Below are 22,302 nucleotides of genomic sequence, written 5' to 3'. Positions count from 1 at the left end.
CTGGAGCTGCGCAACCAGAAATAGGATAAATATTATAATTTATTTTTTTAAACTGGGTTGCTGTGAGTTACCCAGACTGTATGGCCATGTTCCAGAAGCATTCTCTCCTGATGTTTGGCCTACATCTATGGCAGGCATCTTCCAAGGTTGTGAGGTCTCTTGGAAACTAGGAAAATTGGGTTTATATATCTGTGGACTGTCCAGGGTAGGAGAAATAATTCTTGTCTGCTTGAGGCAAGTGCGAATGTTGCAGTTGGCCACCTTGATTAGCATTGAATGGCCTAACAGTTTCAAGGTCTGGCTTCTGCTGCTGCCTGAACACCCCATTTTATGGATGAAGACAATAAATGGGAGAAGTACCAAAAGGATTATGAATTAGTTTTTGGTCAACTTTAGATTCAGTTTGCGGTGCTGATTCAGAAAATTGCATTGGTTAGACCATATCAGGTGTAGTTTCTGATACAGAACATACGCCATGGTCAGCGACAGGGAAGGAATGGCAGGCGGTGCAAAAGGAGCAGAAATAAAATAAAATAAAGAAGGAAAAGGTTTGCGGACCAAATTTTTGTCCTCATAGCCCACTGGTGGTTCGTGGCCCACAGGCTAAGGACCACTGATCTAGAACTTCAGTATTTCTCTGTATCCTGTCTCTAAAAGCTGGACATCACAGTATTGACTTTATTCAGTCATCTAACTGAATCGCAGGGTGCGTTTACACTGTGGAATTAATGCAGTTTGACAGCTCTTTTAATTTCCATGGCCCAATGCTATGGAATCTACCAGAGTGCTGGTGCCTCATCAAACTTCAAATCCCATGATTCCATAGCATTAATCATTGGCAGTTAAAATGGTATCAAACAGCATTAATTTGACAGTTCAGGTGGCCCCATAGTGACCATATTCAGGATTAAGGCAATTTCCTTCCATTTCTGTTTCCATGCTCACTTTAGTTTAATATCTTCAGTGCTGTCCCTGTGTCCATCACTATAGAGTAACAATAAGAGAGGCCTCTGTCCCAAGGAGTTTGCAATTATAGCTTGGAAAGTGGGAAGGGATGTGAAGAAATAGTAAGATAATGACTGCTAGGGTTCGTTTTCAGAATCTTTCAGCCTTTTTTCAACACACGACAGGATGCAATATTCTCTGTGTGTGCAGGTGAGCCTTTTGTCATATGACTTAGCACTATTTTCACCTTGCCAGGTCAGCTAGGTTAGGGTAGCCTCCATAGGAACCACTATCTGGTTGACTGATGTATGTTTAGTTCAGTCCCTTGTTACAATCTTAAGTATGCCAACAAAATATCTTGGGTGAAAACAGAAGATGCTCTTTGTATTAATACACACACCATGTTGCAGATCTTATTACATTATAGAAACTTGAATTACTCTGTAGCAGTATTATATCCCATATATGGCTAAAACTAGTTATAGTTTTCTATGCAAGTGAGGATATGTATCTGGGGTCAGGAGATGTTAGCTACATTGCAGTGTGTTAACATCTAAAATTAAGTGGATAAGTACTGCATACAGACATTTTTCTTTATAATTTCACTGGTGTATACATGGTAAGGATGATTTTCATACACCCTGTATGGGAGCTGAAATTTGCAAATAAAACTAGCTCTTAAATGCACATATTTACTTCTCACATTATGAGAGTTTGTGAGTTTTTGGTTCAACTTGGCATGTGAAACCCCCCGTGGGTCTTTTGTTCCAGGTGTTGAAGGTCTCAGTTGTAGAGGGAAGAATGCAGAAAGAAGAGCAGAAATGAAATGCATTAATTCCTTTTTCTTTTAGCTTTCTATTTTAAGTTTGAGTCATCATTGTTAGGATGAAACAAAGTTACATGGGAGTAAGGCCCACTGAATGAGTGTAATTTCATGCTCACATGATTTGTATTGATTAATTTTAATTCACCTTTCTGACTTCAAATAGGTTTTTTTGACCACTGTTGAATATTTTAAGAGGTTATATAGCAGAACTCTTAAAAGGTACCTCACAAAATCGCATGCTTTGAAAAACATCCCCTTTTCAAGGACATAACTGTGCAATATTTCTGGCTGCTGGAATAAACATAGTCACTTTTGCAGGTTATGGCACTTCTGACCTGAAAAAAATCAACCTAGGACTAGGTAAAGAAAACAGACTTTCAGTAATTAAGTGTGGAATGGAAATTAGAATTTGTGATCAGTTCTGAGAAGCTGGCTTAGGGTCCTTCCACACAGCTATATAACCCAGAATATCAAAGCAGAAAATCCCATAATATCTGCTTTAAACTGGGTTATCTTGAGTCCACATTGCCATATATTCCCAGTTCAAAGCGGAAAATGTGGGATTTTATTCAGCTGTGTGGAAGCTGGTAAACTGGCTGGGATTTCTGGGAGTTGTAGGCCAAAACACCTGGGGACCCACAGGTTGAGAACCACTGCCTTAGAATCTGTAGGGCAGTGGTTCTCAACCTGGGGTCCCCAGATGTTTTTGGCCTATAACTCCCGGAAATCCCAGCCAGTTTACCAGCTGTTAGGATTTTTGGGAGTTGAAGACTAAAAACATCTGGGGACCCCAGGTTGAGAACCACTGCTGTAGGGCATCTAGAAAAAGTGGGAAACTGGGGGTGACTAGTTAGTGGGATGGCAATGCAATATGTAGTATAAATGAGCCTATCTAAGTGTGGAACACCTAAATGGATTTGTAGCATCTCAACTAGAAATCCCAGTAGCCATAGCGACTGTCATAGTCATGGTCTGCTCCTCCTTAGTTATATTTTAGTGAAGGAAAGTAAATTGATCTATCCAACCTAATGATTGGCTCTTACTTTCATAGTGAAGGTTTGCAAGTTGGCATAAATCATGATCTTGGCAAACATTTCTTTGTATTTGTCAAGGTTTTTTTTAACTGCCTCTTTTGTGAACTTTGTTTATAAAATAACAAAATAATAAAACACATATTCAAACTTTGGGTTTTCGGATATTAAAATGTTACTTTCAGAGAAAAGTGACACCAACTTTATGCTGCTGATGACTTGTGATATTTTGGAATCAAAAATTGTGCCTACCTATTAGTTGGCTCTTTATTACTTTTTTCATTTTTCACTTCCACTGCTTTGGAATCTGTCTATGTGCTATTTCAAAAGTTATATCAGTGTTATTGGACTGAAGTGAAGTATCTGTATGACAATAGATTTATATAAATGTGTAATGGACCCAGTTCTGTATAGGAGATATTTTTAAACTGCTGTATATGTAGGTATTAATTTTTCTATGGGTATAAGCAGTGAAGAACAATGAACATTATATATATTTGGCTGGAATTTCACTTAAAAATGTACATGTTCTAACTGCCTGTATGCATACTGTCACAAGATTATGAACTAATATAAGATAGGTTGTTGTAGGTTTTTCAGGTTGTATGGCCATGTTCTAGAAGCATTCTCTCCTGACATTTTGCCTGCATCTGTGGCAGGCATCCTCAGAGGTTGTGAGGTCTGAGGATGCCTGCCATAAATGCAAGCAAAACGTCAGGAGATAATGCTTCTGGAACATGACCATACAGCCTGAAAAACCTACAACAACCTATCTTATATTAGTTCATAACAATCTTATATTAGGCCATTAAAGTCTTCAACAGTACATTGATATAAGATGCATGCTCAGTAGACAACATGATCACTGGAACTTCAAGAACAAACAAATTTCATAAAGCATCATCTGTCAAAGTTGCAAAGTAGCTTTGGCTAGCACAAGGAAGAGTTAACACCCCTGTGACATATTAATACTTATGAATTATGTCCTATGATTTTTCTTTTAGAACTGGACAAGGTAAATCAAGGAAATTATTTGAGATTCCTAGAGGCAGAACTAGAGTTTTATCTGCCTTGTGTTACTTCAGCTCTACTAAAGCTTCTGACTTAAGAAAAGTCAGTTATTTAACTTATATTGACAAAATACCATTGTTTTACAGAATTAGACAAGTTATTTTGACTCTGTGATTGTTCAGTTCAGTACTTCAGTTGGAAATAAGAAAGGACACATGTCTTTAACTTGGTGAATTATTCGACTAGTGACAAAGTTATTTTATGGAAAGCTGAATAATTTATCCAGCACATACAATAATATGTGGAAAATACTGTAGGTTAGGAAAATTGCATTGAATGTGCATTTCTCTCAACATGTTGTATCATGTATCGTTTATATGAATGAGTTTAATATCCTGGACACATTTAAAATTCCATATGCTACATTCAGGTTTCACATTAAAACCATGCATTGTACAAATTTTTTTTTGAGAAAGTTGCCTGAAAGATGTTTAACAACCTTATGCCTTCTTTTATGCAAGTATTGAAGACTGTAGTCCCATCTACACTGCCATATAATTCAGTTTGAAACTTCATTATATGGCAGTGTAGAGGGGCCTGAGGGGCCCCCTGGTGGTGCAGCGGGTTAACTTGCTGAGCTGTGGAACTTGCTGATCGAAAGGTTGGCGGTTCGAATCTGGAGGGCGGGATGAGCTTCTGCTGTTAGCACCAGCTTCTGCTAACCTAGCAGTTCAAAAACATGAAAATGTTAGTAGATCAATAGATCAGTAGGTACTGCTTCTGCGAGAAGGTAACGGCACTCCGCGCAGTCATGCCGGCCACATGACCTTGGAGGCATCTAGGGACAATGCCGGTTCTTTGGCTTAGAAATGGAGATTAGCAGCCCCCCCCCCCCAAGTTAGACACAACTAGACTTAATGTATACCTTTACTAGAGGGGCCTGTGTTTCAGTGGACATTGTTTTGTATTAACAATCTGGGTATAATATGTGTATTACTTTCTACTTTTTTATTTGTGGTGAACTAGCTTTGTTTATCTGCAAGAAAAAGTGGGTTATCCATTTAATTCAGACCATGATTTGATGCTACATAGGAACAGACCACATATCACTGAACTAGGACAGTCAGTTGCTGTGAGTTGATTTGAAGCTGATTCGCAAATCCATGTTTGCTTATTGTGGCTTGTTATGTTTGAAGTCATAAGCCACAGCTCTGATTTTAGGCTGTTACTTATATAAACGGAAGTTACGTTTGGAGCTTAGGAAATGTTGTGCAAGCTGTTGGAAGAATAATGTAGAGTGGTAGTTCTAAGGCATGGTTTTTCTGGTCTGTACCAGGAAGTTCAAGCCTTGTGATATGGTGTTATCAGCAAAACTATGGTTTGGCATGGTCACCAATAGGAATCACAGTGGCTACTTTTTGAATCAGTTTATACATTGAAAGTTGACATTTCTTTTAAAGTTGCATAGGAAGGTTTCATTAAGAAATTGATTATTTGTTTTTAAATCATGCAGACACAGATAAACTGGTTTCTTTAACCATCAGGGCACGATTGTTTTTGGCAAGTTTAGAATTTGATAGGTCTGTGTTGTTCATTCTGAATTAGGTTTTTGCACCATAAGACTAAAAAGTAGCAAAATCTGAATGTTGCCCTGCAAGTTCCAGTTTACAGCTGCTGTTGGCTGTTTCATCCCTCCTTTGTTAATTTATACCCTTATAATATAATAATATTATACCAGGTTTCTTAATCAAGTTACGTATCGAGGAGCCAATGGGAGTGCTACTTTATGAACCATTTCTGGTCAGAAACTCCTGCCAATTTTCAAAACTAATCAGTCACTTTCTACTGTCATTTCAATCTGTGCCTCTGTCATCTCTTTAGAAGTGTAATATTCAGAGATAATACTGTAATAGTTCATTCATAAATTGTGCCATGTAGGGAGAGAGAACTCTGGCATCAGGCATTTGTAAATGTGATAGGAAAGAGGAGAAATATATGTATTTTAAAGCTTCTTGGATCCAAGTTTAAAAATAGGCTCATTCCAACTACAGTTCTGATTATGGCTTGAAAGATTGTCAATTCTTAGGTTCAATATGCTTTTGTGTAAAATAGTATTTCATATAATAGTTGGCTCTGAGATGTCTGATCAAAAAGTGACCTCTGAGATTAACACTGATCTTGGTTGATTCTTCAGATTTTAAAAATCTGTAGTTCCTTAATGAAAATGTAATAATGCTGATAACATTGAAAAAATATTCTAGTTGTGTAGTTCTTGATTGAAAGTTTAAAAAAAGTTATATTACTTCCGGTAGAATACTTAAGTATCCATAGGTGGTAGCAGGAGTAGCTGTGGTCCTAACCATGGGGACTTGGGAACAGCATTGTAGATCTAGGGCATTGATTCTCAACCTTCCTAATGTCGCGACCCCTTAATTCAGTTCCTCATGTTGTGCTGACCCCCAACCATAACACTATTTTTGTTGCTACTTCATAACTGTAAATTTGCTACTCTTATGAGTCATAATGTAAATATCTAATATGCAGGATGTATTTTCATTCACTGGACCAAATTTGGAACAAATACCTGATACACCCAAATTTGAATGCTGGTGGGGGTGGGGGGAATTGATTTTGTCAATTGGGAGTTGTAGTTGCTGGCATTTATAGTTAAGCTACAGTCAAAGGGCGCTTTCCCCCCTGCCTTGAAGGGACACCTCCCCCCAGCCTCATGTTCTCTCCCTCACCTCCAGATGCATACTACACCGCCATGCACTGAGCATGCCTGATCTCCCCTCCCCGCTTGGAGTCTCAGAAACATCCCTCCCCTTGGCTGAGAGGTCGGCCAATCACTGTCTGTTTCTCAAAAGGAAGAGTAGGACAGGTGGAGAAATCTTCAGCTTTCTCTGCCAAAGGGGTTCCTAAGACCATCAGCAATATGTGTTTTATGATGGTCTTTGGTGACCCCTCTGAAACCCCCTTGTTGACCCCTCAGGGTTCCCGACCGCCAGGTTGAGAAATGCTGGTCAAGGGCATGAAAGAGTATGGAAATCCAAGCAGGAATATGTTTTCTGTTTTTAGATTGTGAACTTCACCCTGAATATTTAAGAGAGGGTATTTCCAGGGAAAGTTCTATACACTGGAAGATTTATTTCAAGGCAGTTGATGTACTACAAATGACTGACACAGTAATTAAACTAGGGACATTTTAAAGGTGAAAAAATACATTGCTTCTTTCCCATACCTGCCAGAGAGTAAAGAAGTCTTTCAAACTCTGGGTTTAATGTTTGTTGAATTAGGATGAATGTACAAGGATGCCTAATTATCATACTTGGTCAGTTCTGTGTTCCCATTTCAGGTTTTCATTGATGGTTGGAATGCTTCAAGACCTGTGTTATGCATCCTCCAGTGTCTGGGAGTTTTTGCTGATTTTGTATTATCAGAAGCCAGATCATACTGCTACTTCACAATCTTCTCCATTAAAATCACTTATGCTGACTTGAGATATGTTTTTAATAGGTTCACTTACTGTTATTTAATCCCATTATATATTTGTTGATGCTAATTTTGGTGAGTGAGCCTGTCTTCTTGTTTCAGTAGAATAAAACATAGTTTTTTGATAGTTATTTAATTTTTTTTCTTTTTGGATCTGTTCTTGTCTGGTCTGTTCTTGCCCCCCCCCCCCCAATGTTTTACTTTAAGAGCAGGAGGTGGTCTTCAGTTCCATCTGACACCATTCTGTGTACTGAAGTCATGTATGTTTATTGTATATATTTTCAAATCTAATAGGAAAGACGTTTAGGGATGGAGAAACAGAATCTTATGTTTATTTCTGCATAATGAATTTAGCATGAATGGCCAGTTTAGGACCCATTTTCATATCTTTGTTTTTATTTTTTAGATATCTCTTGCCTTTCTTACAGTGTATATACCACATTCATGAAATGATTTGCATAAGATAATGCACTCATTTAAGAAGACAGTTAAAATTACATAGAGGCAACAAATAAACAGAAAAGTAGTATGAGAGAACAGTTGGATCTCAATGGACCCTGTTCTATGAGACATACAAGTGCACACAAGTTATGCCACATATGCACGAATCTATTTCAAATTAACTTTCTAAAAGCAATGCAATCCCATCCAGAAAACAAGCCGAATATCATCTTAATGCTTTTCCTGTATTTTTATTGCAAGGTTGGTGCAGTGGTGGGAGATGGTTAAAAGTAAAATGAAATAGCTGTCCATGTTCTGCGCTGCTTTGCTATTTTAAAATTGATATTGTGGATGATTTGAGGATCTTTATTGTATTGTTTATGTACCCCTTTCCTTTATGTCTTGAGTTTTAGATGTCAGTACCGATCCTAGTGCAGCCAAAATTGTCTCATCTAAATAAATAGTATCTTGCTTGTGGAAATCCAAGTTTTTGCAAAAGGACCAAAATGGTCAAGGGTGGGTCCCTGAAGTGAGGGACTGAGCATCCTTAGTAGCCATAGACTGGTGTATTTTGGCTGAACACACTGAAAGTCAAGTTGGAGGGAGAAATTTAATGGTGCATCCTGGGGAAAAAATGCTGATTAACTGCAGCCCTCAGCAGAAACATTCTATCATTGGGTGCAGGTTCTCCTTGTAAGATACACTGGTCAATTTTGTGTAAGCTTCATAGTACCTGATAGGTATGTACAGTGTTTACTGAACAAGTGGCCATCTTAGTTCAAAACTAGTGCATGATGTTAATGAAGCAGTTAGGTTTAGCTTGTAGATATTTTTTTACATCCCCTTCCCTATTCTGATGATATAATAAGCACCATTTAATTGCTTTGTGTTCAAATAGTTAGTAAACCGAAATTTTAAGCAATAACCTTTGTACAATAACTTTTCTTATTGCAGTAGCCTCCGTACAGTTGAACGAAACAGGACTCTTCAACATTACAGAACCGCATAGTCAGTCATCAGATAGCATTTGTATAGAAATGTCGGGCGGCTTTTTGCCAAGGAAAGCTTTGTCTGGATTAGTAGTTTTTATATTTTGTCCCTTTTGCATACTATTTCCACATAAAGAGAACCTGGAAACCCAGAGGTTTTAACTTGCCCAGAGTGGTTGTGTTTGTCTGTACAACAACTGGAGAGAAACACTGGGTCTTTGAGTTTTAAGTTGTGTGCCTTAACTACAAGGTCATTTTTCCTCCTCTTCAAGGCAGTACTCCTTTCTTTCTTTATGCTCTGTCTTTAAAGTAATAGTGCCCAAACTTGCCTTGTGAGGCACGCAAGGGGAAGAATAAGCACCAGCAGGAGTGGAACAGGAAGAACTGCTTCTCTCAGGATTAATGTATTGCTTGTTACAAAAAGGCCTAGTGATTTGCCCATGTGATATAATTAGGTATAGGTTGGGGAGGGACTCGTATTTCTCTGCGCACCTGGACTTGCATGTCTCGACATTGCTCAGCACTTGAATGATGAAACTTTGGTGAAGAGCACAGCGTTGCTTCAAGAGAGGAATCAAGTACCTTTGTGTTTCCAAGAGCAAAATTGTGTATAATGTCCTAGAAAGACATTGACAATATGTTTACTTTTCTATTATTCACATGACTCCGGGTCCTAGTTGAACTATTTAATCAGAGATATATTTCCCCCAAAATTGAATGCATGCCCTTTTGTTCTGGCTTCTGGAAAGTTTGTATTTATGTATTTATTGACAAGTTACATGATATTACTTGAATTAGTTGGTCCTCTGAAAATCCAGAGGTGTTGATTAGGAAGTTCTAATCAGTAGTGATTTGTTGAAATGTTAATGGAAGCTTCTGTTAAATATTGGATAGATCTGTCTTTCTGGGCACCTTGGATGTAGATGTTTGTTCACAAAGCATAGTAATAATCAATGTTATTTGTGTAATGTCTCCCTGCGTGAGATTGGTATTCAACAGTAGTACTGCATGCTAAACAAAGGTTGGGCAACCTTTTTTTGGTACATACTTTGCACATACCATACTTCCTTCATAACTCCATGTTGACTCTTCCAGTCATATTGACTCTCCCAGTCTACAGATCTAGGAGGCCTTCTGGACTGGAAGCAGTGAAACAACAGATGGGATGTTCTTGTATGACTTTTAAGGAGTGACCATTGTCTTGGAAAACAAAGTGCTTCAGACTTTCCACTAGTGAAAGACTTTCCAATGAAAGTAAACTTGAGTCTAATTCTTGTAGCTTCCCTGTTGAGTACTTTCTTTACTGTGTAGAATTCCTTAAATGTTCATATGACAGTATTTTAACTTTTAGGAAAATAGTATGTGTGTTGAACAGTTCTCCATGAGTTGCGTCAAAACTACACTAAGATGACAATTTGAATAATACACAAATTGCCTGTTGCAATACACAGATTTCTGACTTAGTCTTGGTATACCCAGCATTCAGATTAAATGTGAGCACTTACTAGAGGACTAAAGCTGCAGTACTAAACATACCAGAATTTTTAATTCATTGGGATTACTTTACTTATTTATACTTTCTCCTTGGACTCTCCTAATTCCAGCTGCTATGGCTATTCATAATACAGATACTTGTGTGCCTTCAAGGTGTTTCTGATTTACGTTAGCCCTGAGGCAAATCTTTTACAGAGTTTTCTCAACACATTTTGTTCAGAGGGGCTTTGCTTTTGTCTTCCTGTGAGGCTGAGAGAGTATGACTTGCCCAGGGCCACCCAGTTAATATTTATTTATTTATTTAAAGCATTTATATTCTGCCATTCTCACCTCAAAGGGGACTCGGGTGAAGCACAACATATATATGGCAAACATTCAATGCTGGAATATAAAATAAAATACAAATATACACAAACACTAAAATCAGTTATATCCACTTTAAAATCAATTGTTTAAAACCACCTCAAATCAGCCATACCGGATCCGGTTAGCAGGGTAGAGTTTCCTATTATTGCCTTATTGCACTGTCACAAAGGCTTGGTCCCACAGCCAAGTTTTACCATCTTGCTGAAGGACAGGAGGGAGGGGTCAATGCACGGTAATGTTATGTAGTAATTACCGTATTTACGAATTTAGCACCAAAACATTGCAGTGTATTGAAACAGCTGTGGATCCGGGTGGGAGACAGCCTGTGTTGGATAATATAGAACATTGGATGAACGAAGGTTGGATAAGTGAGACTCTAATGTATGTAGATGCCATGCTAAGAAAAGAAACAACATTTGAAGTACATTCCAGAGCCAGCTGCATTTTCTTGAAAGCACACAACAACAACAATCCTATCTCATCAGCCAAAACCAGGCCCATACTTCCCATTGAAATACTAATGTTATATTTGTCAAAATTGTTCTTAATTTTATTTATTGTATTGTATTGCACTTATTATTATTATTTTATTAATATTAACTTTATTTGTACCCCGCTATTTCTACCTTTATAACAAGGCAGTGCACCAGAAGAATATGATATGTGCATTCATTTTTTTCTTCCAAATTATAATCCGGCCCTCCCAACAGTTTGAGGGACTGTGACCTGGTCCTCTGTTTAAAAAGTTTGAGAACCCCTAGTGTAGATGAAACCTATAAAAGACTAACACTATAGTTTCAGCTTCTGTAGACCAGTGTTTCTCAACCTGGGGGTCGGGACCCCTGAGGGGGTCCTGAGGGGGTGTCACAGGGGTCTCCAAAGACCATCAGAAAACAGTATTTTCTGTTGGTCATGAGGGTTCTGTGTGAGAAGCTTGGTTCAATTCTATTGTTGGTGTGGTTCAGAATGCTCTTTGATTGTAGGTGAAATATAAATCCCAGCAACTACAACTCCCAAATGTCAAGGTCTATTTTCCCCAAACTCCACCAGTGTTTACATTTGGGCATATTGAGTATTCCTGCCAAGTTTGCTTCAGATCCATCATTGTTTGAGTCCGCAGTGCTCTCTGGATGTAGGTGAACTACAACTCCCAAACTCAAGGTCAACAACCACCAAACCCTTCCAGTATTCTCCTTTGGTCGTGGGAGTTCTGTGTGCCAGGTTTGGTTCAATTCCATCGTTGGTGGAGTTCAGAATGCTCTTTGATTGTAGGTGAACTATAAATCCCAGCAACTACAACTCCCAATTGACAAATTCACGCCCCCCCCCCCAACCCCACCAGTATTCAAATTTGGACGTATTGGGTATTTGTGCCAAATTTGGTCCAGTGAATGAAAATACATCCTGCATATCAGATAGTTACATGGCGATTCATAACAGTAGCAAAATGACAGTTATGAAATGGCAACGAAATAATGTTATGGTTGGGGGTCCTCAAGGGAGGAACTGTATCAAGGGGTCGCGGCATTCAGAAGGTTGAGAACCACTGCTGTAGACAAAAGCAGGATGTACTGGAAGGGCAGAATTGCTGTTAGGTATGTATCGCACAGTCTGTGACCAGTAAGAAGGAAGTTTTGCCATGGGGAAGGGGGATGCTGGGTAATGTGAAAGCAGTTATTACTCACTTCTTTAACAATATACAGGTTTCTGTGATAATTCCTATTCATATGTGATGGCTTATTTTTGTACTTGCTTTGCAAGCCATGCTTCATCCATGATGGTTGGTGAGTTGTATTCCAGAGGGCTGAAGATCTGTGTATCTTGAGTAGCTTTAAGAGAAATAACTAGAATTCGTTAACCAGATGGAAATTAAACAGAATTTCCAAAATGGATCTGGTCTCTTCTAGCACAGTATTCTAACTATTGAAATGATTTCTTCATATTCAATTTGGCAGACGTTTTTACCAGTTTTGTAGCATTGAGTAACACCTAACTTTTTTCATAGTCTGTAGTTCTGTATTATGCAGTGACCCCAGGCACAGTGCATCATGGTTCTTTCCTGCCTTCAGTTTGGGTCATTTAACCAGGGTAATTTTAGAAGGCTTACTTCTATACTTGGTTGAATTTGTTCTCTGAAACCCTTTGATTTGAGTGCTACTGCAGGGATCTTAGGAAGTGCCTGCTAATCTGGTATTCTCCAATAGCCTTAGCAACATTCATGTCTATGTATTAAGATGTTTGACTTGGTAGTGATGTATGGAAAGGAGATCTGTCACATTTCTACCTTTATAACAAGGCAGTGCACCAGAAGAAATGTATTGATTACCTTTTATTTTAGTAAGCAACTCAGTAAGACAACTCTTCCACCAATCTGAAATATAAAGAATTATTGAAATAATAAACGTGAAGCATTATGGGTTGCCTACAAAAGTATGATGTTTGGGCCATCTAGGTGAACATCACTAAAACAATTATTTTTAAATAGATACTAGCTCTAGATACTAGATAGGCAACCTTTGTCTATCAAGGGGTGTTCTTTGCAAGATTTATTCAGAAAGGGTTTGCGTTTGTTTTCCTATGAGAGTGTATGACATTCCCAAGGTTACCCAGTGGGTTTATATGTCTGCGTGGGGAGTTGAACCATGGTCTCCAATTGTAAGCAAATCATTACAGCATCTTAGCTCTCATTCCAGCTCTTTCTGATGCTTTTTAGATTGACTCTTTTAGAATGCCACCTAAACTTGAGATTGTCTTGATCTGGGCAAGTCTATGGCCTGCAAATGACAAAAACAAACAAACAAACCAGTAAGAATTAAAAGTGAAATTAAAAGTGAAAAGAGAGCAAGTGCAACAGATGATGAAGGTACTTCCTGTTATGATAATCTATGGTTTTCTTGACATCTGAAGACAACTATTACATACTGTTCCCTGAAAATTCGCTGGTTAGATACCTAAGGTTTCTGAAATATGATGGGATAGCAGTGCTTTTAAAGATGTGCTATCATCATAAAAATAAAATTGACCATGCTTCCTGGTACTATGGCTTCTTGCTTTACTTGTTCTCAAACTCCTGAAAGATTTGCAGCATCAGCTATTCCTCCTTTCCCCCTGGCACTGGCATAATGGGAATTCAGATATCTATTCATCTGCAGACAGGACTCTCTCCTTTCTGACTTTCTTCTCTCTCTCCCTGCCTGAGCAGTTCTTAGTGTTGATAACTTTTATAAACAATTCAGTTAATCCATCTTAGTTGACATGCAGATGACTGGTGCACACATTTTGCCACAGCTATACACATATGTTGACATATATTGGAAAGAATATCTTAACATTTTGAATTGTGATCTGTAAACTGGGCCATAAATACACATTCAAACAGTTTAATTGGTTGCTAGTTCTCTCTGTCTCCTCCCCCTCCCCTTTCATAGCATTTAATAGTGAGCAGGTAAGGTGAGAAACCGCATTTCTGTATACGAACCCATGCGATCTCTTCAATCATCTGGAGAGGCCCTGCTCTCATTCCCACCTCCTTTGCAGGCGTGATTGGTGGGGACGAGGGAGAGGGCCTTCTCTATAGTGCCCCCCCCCCCCGACTCTGGAACTCACTCCCCAAGGATATCAGACAAGCCCCCACATTGGCAGTCTTTAGGAGGAGCCTGAAAACGTAGCTGTTTCAGTATGCCTTCCCTGAATAAAGGAAACAATTCCCTGCAAAATATCCTGAGAAGCACTTTAATTACCCGTTGGGCTGATTTCTACTTTTCGTTTAAAACCCTTCTACTAGATACATCCTCTATTCATGTTCAGCATTTATTTTTTAAAGTTTTAGCTATTACATCTGGCCTGGCCATAGGTTTGTTAAATCCTTGTGTGTTATTGTCTATGTGTGAGTTATATTAACTGCATTGTTTATTTTGCTTATTCCTTTTTGTTTTTATTGATGTGTTGTTGGGCTTGGCCTCATGTAAGCCGCTCCGAGTCCCTTGGGGAGATGGTGGCGGGGTATAAATAAAGTTGTTGTTGTTGTTGTTATTATTATTATTATTATTATTTATTAGAAACACCAGGAAAAAAGTGCGTAAATGAAATCAATTTTGGAAAAACTCTACATTGCAGATTTTACTGCTTTGGATCAAACACTACCTTATTACCCTCTGTGGTTGTTACTGTTTGATAGTTAGACTGGGCCTTGACTGCTTTGACTAGTGATTCCTCTATTTTGCTACTTAGCAAATAATATTCTGCTTACTTTTCCTGAGTTTTCATCTTCTCAAATGGAAATAGGAGAGCATCCAAGGCCTTAAGCCTATCACAGAGGAGGTGGTAAATTCCTTGTTATCAACAGCAGCCCATTTCTGGGGTTTGCTTTGCTCTGCTGTCTTTAAGAGAGGGCTAGAGCTAGTTGCTGTGGTGCATCAGGTTCTGTGTGCCCATCTGTCAAGTTAAAGGCCATTGGCATAGCTTCTTGCTGACTTTGCAGGATAACAGTTTGAAATTTAAGAGTTCTTGAGAATAACCACTAGTGATCAAGAATGATAGAAAACGAAGTACTTCAGTGAAAGCTGGATTGAACTGAACATGTTTTGTTCACAAAGGGGGACTTTGAAGACAATTTACACAATGACAGAAAAAGGATTATGTATTCTAAGGCTCCAGTGTCTCTTGGTTTGTTTGTTCCTTGCTCCTTTTTCATCCACACTAGCCTCAGTTATCTTGTAACTCTGCCGCCTTGTTCCTAACACCATTCATCTACATTTTTCCTTGCTATCTTCTTGGTTAGGGAGCACAAAAAATGGATTGGGTTCTCTTGGTAGATACTGGATGACAAATTTCTTGGCTTTGAATTCTTTTGATTTTGTGTCTTGTGTACCTGCTTCTGGTTGGTGGATCTCAGGATTCTAGTAAGAAGGTGGACTCCACAAGCCTTGTTATGTGTACCTTATTCTAGATTCTGATTCTGTTGCTACCAGAAGTGTCTTGTTACTCTCCAAGATTTTTTTTCTATACCTTGTTCCATCTTATAATCAGACCCAACAGCCTATCTATTTTATAACTGTTCTTTTCTCCTTCATAATTACTAAAAGACACACGAACACCCCTCAGTGTTACCAGGTATTCCTTTAATTGCTTTGAAGTATTTGGTAGTCCTTCGATTGGCCTCCTTTTTTTGTACCTTTATTATTATCTTGTTCCTGCCTCTCCCCCTGCCCCCCACCCCACTTGTGTGCTTACCTTAGTATAGTCTCTGGCTTCTTTGCTTCACTGTTGACTTTGCTTTCCATCTTTTGAATTGGTTTCATTTGTTGTTACTCTCTCAATCTTGACTTTTCTGAGAACTCTCTTTCTGACTTTCTTCTTTGACTGTACTCATGTTAGAGAAGCATGTGGGACAGAACTATGTGCTGAGGCTCAAGAACATCTGGCTACCCATATATTTTGACCTACAGAATAAGGGATTGTGGAAATTGTAGTTAAAACATTTGGTGGGCAAAGGATCCTTTCCATTATTATTGCACTTTTAGATTCAACCGCCTACAGTTCCTTCCCACCTCAAGCTCCTTGGTTTAGTTGGCAGTCTATTTGCCATTTGCCCATTAATTCCATAGCAGGCATATAGCCTGTTTCATCTTGTCCCTTGAATGTATTCAGCAGAATGTCAAACTAACTAAAACTTGTTGATTTCATATATGCCCTCATTATTTTAGCCAGAGAACATACTGTCACTTTGATACCAGTTTTTGGTACTTACCTACTATTCTTTCACATCTTCAGTGGACCTTTCTATGACTGTGATAAAACTTGAAGCATTTAAAAAAACCAGAGTAGCTTCTTTCATCTCTTGTTTCCTATGATTTGAGATTTTACTTTTGTGTCCTGCATGGTGCTTGACGTTTTATGGTTGGTACATATTTGCTTGACTGTATAGACTTCAACAATGGGAAGCAATTGCAACTTAAGGTTGAGATGAAGGGGTTTCTTATACTTTATAATGTTAGTGGAGATTTTGTTTAGGTAGTAGTCATGAACATTTTCTGTATTACACTTTTGATTGTAAAATCTCGTTGAAGTTCAATTGCAGTCATTTGAAAGACTTTTGGTTAATCATCCTGTTTCAAAATAGTTTGTCTAGACAGTCATTCCTGACTTGCTCCTCAGACAGAAAGATACTACAAATGAATCCTGCATGTTTTATGAACAAACTCACCTTGTGATTGTAACTCCAGGCTATCTATCTATATCTATCTCTAACTAACTAACTAACTAACTAACTAACTAACTAGTCTATCTTATCTATCTTTCTATCTATGCTTGGAGTTACACTTAAAAATGCTCCTGTTCCATGTTACATACATATTCAACTTAAGAACAAACCTACAGAACTTATCTTGTCCGTAACTCGGGTCTGCATGTATTAATCTTTCCAAAGACCACATGATGAACAACCATGAGAGATGAACAATCTTAGTTGTGTTAGCCTTTTGAATCTTAGCATACAAAATGCTAGAACATTTTAAGTTGTTGCTGCCTTTTACTCTTGAACATAAGGCTCCCCTTTTCTGTCTTTATTGGTAAGTGGAATTTTATAACTGGTAATTTTTCCCCAAGGGCAAATAGAAGTACAGTACTTAATGATGCATCTTGTAGAATATGTGGGCTGTTTTTTCACATTGCAGATGAAGAACTTAAGCAAAATAGTGACTTTCTGAAAGCTCCCTAGTGATCTAATGTTGAACTAGGATGTTCTCGCTGTTTCATTTAGAACTTTAGGGTAGATGCTTTGTATGACTTTGAATGTTCTTCCTTCCACCACATGCAAGCGGTTCAACATATGTACTGGAGTTTTACAACTTCAATCTTTCATGAAGGGCATTGTTGAATTCGTTTTGAATCTTCACTGGTTGTGGGTCTTATTTGGATGACCATGCCCAATCTTTCCTTCTCAATGGCTCCCCTTCATTATGGAGAGAAGTGACTACTGGGGTGCCCAGAGTCCTGTTCTGGGCACAGTGGTATTCAATGATGGAATAGAGGGCATACTTATCGAAATTTCTGATGACATCAAATTAGGAAAGCTAGCTAACACCCCAGAGGACATGATTGCAATTCAAAATGATTTGAACAGATAAGAGAGCTGGACCAAAATTAATTTCAGGAAGAAATGTAAAGTTCTGGGCAGAAAAAAAAGAAATGCACAGATAAAGGATGGGTAACACCTGACTTAGTAACACAAGTTAAAGGCATGTAGGACTTTCAATACACCATAAGCTGAACATGAGTCACATTATGCCTGGACCTTGCTATTTAAAAGGAGCAGTAGCCTTATGAGCAAAAACAATCAGTCCTTGCTAGTTCAGGAAGAAGCAATTCTTTTCACCCGAAGAGGCATGGTACTTGTAATGTGGAAGGGACAACGGTTTTTGGGCTGGGACAAGTGGGTGGTGGTGGTAGCACAGGGAGGGAAATCTAATTTTTTCCTTTCATTTGTCCATGATCCCATCTGGCTTCTGCAGGAGAAAGGGGGGTTGTGATGGAAGCTGCATCTGTGCATTTGCCAAGCTGCATTAAATTGGTGCGTTGTTGGTGGGAGCTTTCATTGGCATGGTAGCTTCCCGGTCCCAGGGGCTCTGTAGTCTCTGTCCTGTTGACTTGCTTGAGAGTGCAGGTCCCAATAGAAGGAACTGCAGGAACAGCTGCTGCTTCTCCTAGAATTGCACTAGAAGCAGTCTTGTTGCCTTTGTACACGAGACCAGCCGCAGAACAATAGTTTGTGCTTTCAAGGCCATGTGGAGAGTCACGTGATCCATGTGCTGTTGCTGCTTGGGGTCCTTATCCATCTGTTCTCTCTCTGCTCTTTCTGGGTTATCCGGCGCAGGTCCAAGTTCTCTCAGGCAGCCAGCCTCCTGGTCAGAGATTACGAGTGCTAACCTTCCTGGCAGGGGTGGTGTGGTTTTGCTTTTATGCAGATTAGCCATGTGCTTCTCACTTCAAGGCGTTCAGAGGAAAAGACATTTCCTGTGTTTAGCTCTCAGTGGGTGGTTCCTGGCTTTACAGTACAGGGACTGTAGGGCTGGGGCCTATGAACTGAGAGCACGCTGCAGAAGGATTACAGTACACTGCCCCCCTTCCCATTCCACCTCCGCTGCTACGTCACCACAACACAACCATTCGTGCTCTCATAGTGTTGGTGTCATTCATTCAGTGCCAAGATTGCTTTAAAAAATTCCCTTGGCCCCAGTTCAAACAGGAGTACAGCTGGGATGTGTTAGATTTTAGGCAGTCTGCCCTCAATTTGAGATGAGTTATAAATAGCTGCACTGACTTCCTTAACTAGCACACTCTGAGGTAAAATGCAGGTTAATTACTGTGGGAATCAATTAGGGCTTCTCTCTGTTAAAGAGCCAGCAAGGCTCTTTTTAAAAAAAAAAACCCCAATCTTTTTATTTTTATTATAAATTAGATGATAGATGACAAATCTGCTCAGGAATGAATTCCAGATTTTGGGTAGGTTGTTCAATTTTCTCCTTAATTCAAGGAATCTGATTCTACTTTGATATATATGTGTGCGCACATGTACATTGGTTCTGTGCACACATGTGCTCTCTCCTTAAAAGAGGCTTCAGAATTTTTGTTTTCTGTCCCTGTTTCTGCAATTGAGTATAGTAATGGCAACAAAGGGGTTATTAGTAGTGCATTTGTGCTTTATTTTACTATCAGCTATAGATAGCATCCACAGGTAGATTTGAATATACTTTTGTGTTTTAAATCAAATTTCCAATAGTACTGGCCAGTTAACAAATTGACCCTAAGAAGTATCAGAATGTCATTGATGTTCACAAAGGAAAGTTGCCCTTGCAGAGTTATGCCTTTAGGATGTTCAGCCCACAATTTTTCCATTTGCATTTATGTGTAAAGTGCAGAGGGTGGGGTAAAACAACTCCTGAATAGTTGAGTCAGTTTCTTTCATCTGAATATGAAGCGACATTTCATAGGCAACCAGTATTTTGTACAGTATCTCTGCTTGACCTGGCAATCTCCAGATGTTTTGAAGTATAACCTTTGCCATCTATAGCCAGTACGGCTATGGCTCAGATCTCCAGTCCATATTCTTTTGGAAGGCACTCTAACATTATTACTTTGGTGACACCATATTTTGTTTTGGAAAAACGAAATAGTTTATTGCTCCTGCTGGAATTTAAGTCAGTTTCTTTCACCTGAAAGTTGATTGGCTAGTTGGGACACATTAGGGCAGTAGCTATTTGTCAAGGAGAATAATTCTGAATATTTTTTATGATAGGCTTTGCTTTAGTCCAGTGCTTCTCAACCTTGATCCTCCAGTTGTTTTGGACTTCAACTTCCAGAAATCCCAGCCAACTTATCAGCTGTTAGGAATTGTGGGAGCTGAAGTCCAAAACACCTGGATGGCCAAAGGTTGAGAACCACTGCTCTGGTGTGTCTTTTAGAAAGGTGCTCTAGAACCAGTAGCTCTGAGGTTGCTTCTAAGATGAGTTTGTGAGTAAGGTGAGGACAGGGTTTTGGTGATCAAGGAGCAGTGTTTTTCTGTTACACGTCTCTTTGTAGAAGGGCCTTTGGCTTTTGAAGTGCAAGCATGATAATCTACTCCTGTGGTTTCTACTTTAAAGGGTTTTCCCTTTGTTTCTGTCCACAAAAGAATCTTCAGCTCTCTTCAGCCAAAACTTAACATTTCCTTTTTTTATCTTGACAAAGCCTTTCCAACTACCTCCCCCAAAACAGCTTTTTCAGTTTGATTATTATAATGTTCTTCTTGGTGACCTGGTTTTTAGACCTGTTCCTGAGGTTGAGAAAATGCATTGGATTGACCACGTCAGTTCTGGTATCTTGGATTTGTATTATAAAGTTTGTATCATAAGTCTGCATGAAATAGGTAGAGCTTCATGTAGTACACTTTACTTTAAAATTTTAGTATGTTTCCTTCATGCTTAAAATGTATTAATTTAAACACTACATTAAAATATCGTGATATTTTTTATGGGCGAGTAGAGTTAAGAGTGGCATATGTCACATGTTCTTTATCTCAGAAACTAGAGCTGATAGAAGAAAACTGGTGCCATTTTTGGAATCAGCAGGTCAAATATACCCAGAAATGGGCCTAACATTTGAGACACTGTAATGTGTTTTAGTCAGTATTATCAGATATCATTCTAAACATTAGCAGCTGTTTTTTAAATTGGTGTTCAGCACCATTCATTCATTTCAGACATAGTACTTTTGAGAATGGATTAGCTGATATAAAGGGGTGATATACTGCAATGAAAGTTTTGAAGAATGAGCCAAAAAAATTAGTTGCAAGAAAAAATCAAGCCTTTCAATATTTGGAATTTCTTTGGTCCTTTCTCTTCTACTGCTTCCTCAGTTAGAACTCTGTTGCTTTTCCAGGTCAGAAACAACGCAAAGGGTACAAACAGAAGGCAATCATGACCTTATTTGGATGGTGAACTTTTTATGGCAAACTTGTCTGTTTGCCTGTAATTCAGTGAAATTTATATAAAGGTGGTGTCCTTAGACCTATGCTTAGGAATACTTTTCATTATACAACTTTCATTGTTATCATTGCACTGCTTATATTAAGTATGAGACAAGTATAATTTGTATTGAGGTGTTTTACTGTGAACCAGGTGTTTAACTTCCAAGAGCAATCCTGGTATTTATAAATATCTGAGGAAACATTTGAACTTCCTTGTTGGTAAAATTCTATAGACCCCTGAATGTTGGAAAAATGGGGGTGATTGCATCTGCCTCAAAAGAAAAGAGGATCAAATTATAAAAGGTTTTTGTTTTTTTTGGAATGTGCGTCAAAAGAGTAATTTGGCTAACCGTAGTTGCTAGATATTGGTAGTAGCCAAGGTTCAATAAGCATAGTTTTAATTTGGGATTTCTTCTGATTCTGGGCCCAGATTTATATTCATCGAGTAAGCTCTTCCTGCATTGCCAAATCACTTCGTTTGAGCCAGGATCTGTTTCTGTTTGTGAAGTTCACAGAAAGTCCCTCATATATTTGTGGGATCCTCTCCATCATATTCCTTTACACAGGAGTTTCCTGAATCTCTGTTTAGTATTTTCAGAGGCTGGTGGAGAGAGCCTGTTTCTACCATCTTAGTTAAAGGTTCTTAAATTAACTGATGATCTAAATCAGGATGGAGAAGTGTGGTCCTCCAGTTACTCTTTTGTGATAGGTAGACTTCTTGTCTTCATTGACTGTTTGATATAGCTGATAGGAGTTTCAGACCAAAAACACTTGGGATTGTGGTGGTAGCACAGTTCTTTGTACAGTTTAAAATAATTGTACATTAGCACTCCCAATAGGCTATTGGAGATAGATGGATTTTATGCAGCTCAATTAAGAAAACCTGGGCATATATAAATGTAATAGGATTTTTTTTTACTTTGGTATTCCGTTCAGATGAACTACTCTCTTGCAACGCTTGAGCACTACTGAGTTTAAACTCTGGAATGATGTATTAATACATCATAATTTAATACAGGGGTTGTGGTTTCTTGTCCTGTCTGCTTTGTCGTATAGGATGGAGCTACTTTGTCTGTCTCAGTTACTTGTTCAGAAAATTTTATTTTTTAATATCCCATAAGAAAAAATGTCCATAATTGTACTTTTTAAGCTATTTTATTTTGCCAAGGTAACATACTCTAGAGTAGTGTGTAGTATTATGTC

General features: G+C 38.6%; 1 protein-coding gene across 1 annotated transcript in view; it reads left to right on the top strand.

Moving 5' to 3' along the window:
* The window catches only part of ARID1A (AT-rich interaction domain 1A), a 111,558-nt gene that overhangs the window by 2,478 nt on the left and 86,778 nt on the right, over positions 1-22,302 (top strand). The window lies entirely within an intron of this gene.

The sequence above is a fragment of the Anolis sagrei genome, chromosome X, assembly GCF_037176765.1.
Source record: "Anolis sagrei isolate rAnoSag1 chromosome X, rAnoSag1.mat, whole genome shotgun sequence".
Taxonomy (NCBI): Eukaryota; Metazoa; Chordata; class Lepidosauria; order Squamata; family Dactyloidae; genus Anolis; species Anolis sagrei.
Note: the sequence above shows the minus strand (reverse complement) of the source record. Positions and strands in the feature narration are given on the sequence as shown.